Below are 6,435 nucleotides of genomic sequence, written 5' to 3' on the forward strand. Positions count from 1 at the left end.
ACCACTGGTTATGAACGGCTAGGGTTCTCAATGTTATATCCAATCACAAGTATGTATTCAATTAATTTGGTATCTAAATAGATTTCATCATAACAGAGAATGGCATTTTAAGTCGAAGTTAGGTGATGTTATATTCCCTAATCTCATCAGGGGTAATGAAACTCTACAGTCCACCTCGGCTTCAATAAGTATCACCAAAAGGGTTTTAATAAATTCCCAATCCTGAACAGTAGTTTGTGGTTGTGATCCTGTGAGGGTGTGCATGTCCCAGTAAGAAGGTACAGTACTGTTCAGGATTGGGAATTTATTAAAACCTGCCTAGCGGAATCGCTCTGTTTTAGCTCCTCCTTCAATGCCTCCAGCTTCTTCTGCAAAAGCCTGATGAGGGGAATGACCTGACTCAGGCTGGCAGTGTCTGAACTGACTTCACGTGTGGCAAGTTCAAAAGGTTGCAGAACCTTGCACAACGTTGAAATCATTCTCCACTGCGCTTGAGACAGGTGCATTCCACCTCCTTTGCCTATATCGTGGCCAGATGTATAGGCTTGAATGGCCTTTTGCTGCTCCTCCATCCTCTGAAGCATATAGAGGGTTGAATTCCACCTCGTTACCACCTCTTGCTTCAGATGATGGCAGGGCAGGTTCAGGTGTTTTTGGTGGTGCTCCAGTCTTCTGTACGCGGTGCCTGTACGCCGAAAGTGGCCCGCAATTCTTCTGGCCACCGACAGCATCTCTTGCACGCCCCTGTCGTTTTTTAAATAATTCTTCACCACCAAATTCAAGGTATGTGCAAAACATGGGACGTGCTGGAATTTGCCCAGATGTAATGCACGCACAATATTGCTGGCGTTGTCCGATGCCACAAATCCCCAGGAGAGTCCAATTGGGGTAAGCCATTCTGCGATGATCTTCCTCAGTTGCCGTAAGAGGTTTTCAGCTGTGTGCGTATTCTGGAAAGTGGTGATACAAAGCGTAGCCTGCCTAGGAACGAGTTGGCGTTTGCGAGATGCTGCTACTGGTGCCGCCGCTGCTGTTCTTGCAGCGGGAGGCAATACATCTACCCAGTGGGCTGTCACAGTCATGTAGTCCTGAGTCTGCCCTGCTCCACTTGTCCACATGTCCGTGGTTAAGTGGACATTGGGTACAACTGCATTTTTTAGGACACTGGTAAGTCTTTTTCTGACGTCCGTGTACATTCTCAGTATCGCCTGCCTAGAGAAGTGGAACCTAGATGGTATTTGGTAACGGGGGCACACTACCTCAAGCAATTGTCTAGTTCCCCGTGAACTAACGGCGGATACTGGACGCACGTCTAACACCAACATAGTTGTCAAGGCCTCAGTTATCCGCTTTGCAACAGGATGACTGCTGTGATATTTCATCTTCCTCGCAAAGGACTGTTGGACAGTCAATTGCTTACTGGAAGTAGTACAAGTGGTCTTCCGACTTCCCCTCTGGGATGACGATCGACTCCAAGCAGCAACAACAGCAGCGCCAGCAGCAGTAGGCGTTACACTCAAGGATGCATCGGAGGAATCCCAGGCAGGAGAGGACTCGTCAGACTTGCCAGTGACAAGGCCTGCAGGACTATTGGCTTTCCTGGGTAAGGAGGAAATTGACACTGAGGGAGTTGGTGGTGTGGTTTGCGCAAGCTTGGTTACAAGAGGAAGGGATTTACTGGTCAGTGGACTGCTTCCGCTGTCGCCCAAAGTTTTTGAACTTGTCACTGACTTATTATGAATGCGCTGCAGGTGACGTATAAGGGAGGATGTTCCGAGGTGGTTAACGTCCTTACCCCTACTTATTACAGCTTGACAAAGGCAACACACGGCTTGACACCAGTTGTCCGCATTTCTGTTGAAATAATTCCACACTGAAGAGCTGATTTTTTTTGTATTTTGACCAGGCATGTCAATGGCCATATTCCTCCCACGGACAACAGGTGTCTCCCCGGGTGCCTGACTTAAACAAACCACCTCACCATCAGAATCCTCCTTGTCAATTTCCTCCCCAGCGCCAGCAACACCCATATCCTCATCCTGGTGTACTTCAACACTGACATCTTCAATTTCACTATCAGGAACTGGACTGCGGGTGCTCCTTTCAACACTTGCAGGGGGCGTGCAAATGGTGGAAGGCGCAAGCTCTTCCCGTCCAGTGTTGGGAAGGTCAGGCATCGCAAACGACACAATTGGACTCTCCTTTGGGATTTGGGATTTCGAAGAACGCACAGTTCTTTGCTGTGCTTTTGCCGCAAGTCTTTTCTTTTTTTCTAGTGAGAGGATGAGTGCTTCCATCCTCATGTGAAGCTGAACTACTAGCCATGAACATAGGCCAGGGCCTCAGCCGTTCCTTGCCACTCCGTGTCGTAAATGGCATATTGGCAAGTTTACGCTTCTCCTCAGACGCTTTTAATTTTGATTTTTGGGTCATTTTTTTACTGATCTTTTGTGTTTTGGATTTTACATGCTCTGTACTATGACATTGGGCATCGGCCTTGGCAGACGACGTTGATGGCATTTCATCGTCTCGGCCATGACTAGTGGCAGCAGCTTCAGCACGAGGTGGAAGTGGATCTTGATCTTTCCCTATTTTTTTAACCTCCACATTTTTGTTCTCCATATTTTGCGCACAACTAAAAGCCACCACAGGTATACAATGTAGATGGGTGGATAGTACACTATTATTACTTATACTTATGGACGACGAGTGACGACACAGAGGTAGGTACAGCCGTGGCCTACCGTACTGCTGCTTATATATATAATATACTGTATAACGGACCTGGTGGACACTGTCAGCAGACTGCTAAACTAGTATGAAGAAAAAAAAAAAACACCACAGGTATACAATGTAGATGGATGGATAGTATAGTATTATATTACTTATGGACGACGAGTGCACTGACGACACAGAGGTAGGTACAGCCGTGGCCTACCGTACTGCTGCTTATATATATAATATACTGTATAACGGACCTGGTGGACACTGTCAGCAGACTGCTAAACTAGTATGAAGAAAAAAAAAACACCACAGGTATACAATGTAGATGGATGGATAGTATAGTATTATATTACTTATGGACGACGAGTGCACTGACGACACAGAGGTAGGTACAGCCGTGGCCTACCGTACTGCTGCTTATATATATAATATACTGTATAACGGACCTGGTGGACACTGTCAGCAGACTGCTAAACTAGTATGAAGAAAAAAAAAAAAAACACCACAGGTATACAATGTAGATGGATGGATAGTATAGTATTATATTACTTATGGACGACGAGTGCACTGATGACACAGAGGTAGGTACAGCCGTGGCCTACCGTACTGCTGCTTATATATATAATATACTGTATAACGGACCTGGTGGACACTGTCAGCAGACTGCTAAACTAGTATGAAGAAGAAAAAAAAACACAGGAGTGTTTTTCAGGCAGACAAACGTATACTGGACTGGTGGTCACTGTCAGCAAAACTGTGCACTGTACTCCTGCTATAACTGCTCCCCAGTCCCCACAATTAGGCAGTGTGAGCAGAGCAGTGCACTCAGCACAGATATATCATGCAGCAGTGCAGCACACTGAGTGAGCACAGATATGGTGGAGCGTTTTTTTCAGGCAGAGAAACAAAGGATTAAACTCACTGGTGTGGTATAATCAAAACCCTGCACTGTACTCCCTAACAGCTGCTCCCCGTCCCCAATCCTCCCCACAATTATAACTGACTAAGTCACTCTGTGTTCTACTATAACGGAGAGGACGCCAGCCACGTCCTCTCCCTATCAATCTCAATGCACGTGTGAAAATGGCGGCGACACGCGGCTCCTTATATAGAATCCGAGTCTCACGAGAATCCGACAGCGGGATGATGACGTTCGGGCGCGCTCGGGTTAACCGAGCAAGGCGGGAGGATCCGAGTCGCTCGGACCCGTGTAAAAAAAAGGTGAAGTTCGGGCGGGTCGGATCCCGAGGATCCGAACCCGCTCATCACTAATCAAAATGTGATCAATCAGAATGGACACTCAGGATTTTTCAAAGAATAACTTCAAAACATCAAAAAGTAGACTGCCGAAGCTTCAAGCCAGTCTCATATATTCGATTGATCAGAATTCAGCTATTTCCTATGTTTCTAACTTTCAAAAGGAAGGTGAAAACAGCAAGATCCTGCCAAAAATGGACCTCATGTGCAAAACACAAACGTGAAATACAGATACGGGTAAGCTGTCCATACAGATTCACGCAGGAAAAAACTTTCCAAACAGACAGCCAGTGGTACTCCAGTGTCCTTGCAATATGTATATATGTTATCTGTTTTTTTTTTTTTTTACTTGCAGCTCTGTTCAAACTGCATGCAGTCACAGGGCTTTGAACAAAGGACACTACGGAAAAGCACACCAAACAGTACAAATAGATAGATTGATATATATATATTTTTTTTAATTTGCAGCTTGGTTCAAAGTGTATGAAATCACAGGGCTTGTAGATGCACATGAATAAAGCACACCTACCTGTACAATTTATACTAGAGTAGAGCGCAGCATACAGCAGTCACTTTATACAGCACAGCCACTTGTGAGTCCAGTCTCATTACAGCCACTACAGCAGAGTATAGCGCAGCTTTCAGCAGCGTGCCCCCTATAAACAGTCACAGCACAGCCACCTGTGAGGCCAGAGTTTTAATACAGCCACTACAGCAGAGTATACTGTAGTTTTCAGCAGCATGCGTTAGTGCGAAATGGCACCGAGTCCTAATGTGAATTGGGGGTACTGTCTGGTGATACTCCAATGAAATGGGCTAGAGACAACATCACATACTTAGGAGTCAAAATTCCTCGTCAGCTATCTAACCTATATACATTTACTTACACACCCATCATTAAGCCGATCTCAGATGAGCTTGAAAGCTGGAAAAACCTTCCCCTGTCATACTTAGGATGATTAAATCTGATCAAAATGATTTCTTTCCCGAGACTAATGTATCTCATTCAGGCCCTCCCCCTATTTATCATGCAAAAAGATGTGCAACTTCTTTATACACTTTTTAGACATTTTATCTGGCATGGTAAAAGGACAAAGATCAGCTTGATTAAATTACAACAGCCTAAGTGGAATGGAGGGGTGGGGTCCCCAGTATACAGCAATGTAATAAGGCAGCAATGTTTAGGTATTTATCCGATTGGCTCTCTAGATGAGACAACTATGCTAATACCTCTCTGGAGAGGGAATTATTAGGAAGGGGGTAATTTGATTTTCTTTCAACATCTCCATGACCAGGATGTCCCCTTGCATACACAAGATTAACCTTTATTATGGAATACAAAAAATCATGGCATTGGGTCAGAAATAAAGCGGGCTTAAACTCCCATAAATCATTGTTTTTTCCGTTCATAGGCAATCCCGACTTTCAGAATGGCCAGGCAATGCATCTGGTCACGATATGGGAGGTAAGTGGTATTGGTAATCTGGGATGCCTGGTTGATATCAGGTCCTTACAGTTACTGAAGCAGTGGAGATACATGGCACTTTGATGGGATACCCTCTGGCCTTCCTGCAAGCCAAACATTATACTACATCTATGATACGGATGTTCTCGGACAATGACTGAGAAAATCCAGAATATGCCCTTCTAACTAAACCTCATATGTTGAAAAAAGCTATTTCCCATTATTATCAACATTTCAGAATCAACTTAGATCAGGGGTTCTCAAACTCGGTCCTCAGGACCCCACACAGTGCATCTTTTGCAGGTAACCCAGCAGGAGCACAGGTGTATTAATTACTCACTGACCCATTTTAAAAGGTCCACAGGTGGAGCTAATTATTTCACTTGTGATTCTGTGAGGAGACCTGCAAAACATGCAGTGTGTGGGGTCCTGAGGACCGAGTTTGAGAACCTGTGACTTAGATCATTTGGCTTCAACTAAAGGGCTGGCACAGTGGTTGTGTAAATTTCCTAATTATGAAATCAAAGATTTTCTTGCTGCTCTTTCAACTTCATGCAGAATCTTGCCCTCTTCAACATACAGTAAACAGACAGGGTTGGACTGGCCCACAGGGGTACAGGGGAACCACCGGTGGGCCCTACTACCTGGGGGCCCACCCCCTCCTCTAGGGATCAGGTTCCAGACTGTGCTGTTACTAATCTAGTACATTATCTTGCACAGTATTTACTGTATATATTTATCTAGGGGACCAACACTTGAAAAATGGTTAAGCAAACCAATGTGGTGGCTGGGCACCCCCCCCTCTAGATACTGGCCACACCCCTGAACATGGGCCCCTACCACTGCATTCCCCCGGCGGGCCCTACATGCCCCAGTCCGACACTGTATACAGAAATGTTTTTAGACATTTTTCACAGACCTTATCTGTCACCACATAGGAGTTTCCTCATGGGAAGATCTCATACCCATGCCTGCTATAGATGTGGGGA

The sequence above is a fragment of the Pseudophryne corroboree genome, chromosome 2 (genome assembly GCF_028390025.1).
Source record: "Pseudophryne corroboree isolate aPseCor3 chromosome 2, aPseCor3.hap2, whole genome shotgun sequence".
In the NCBI taxonomy this organism is placed as follows: domain Eukaryota; kingdom Metazoa; phylum Chordata; class Amphibia; order Anura; family Myobatrachidae; genus Pseudophryne; species Pseudophryne corroboree.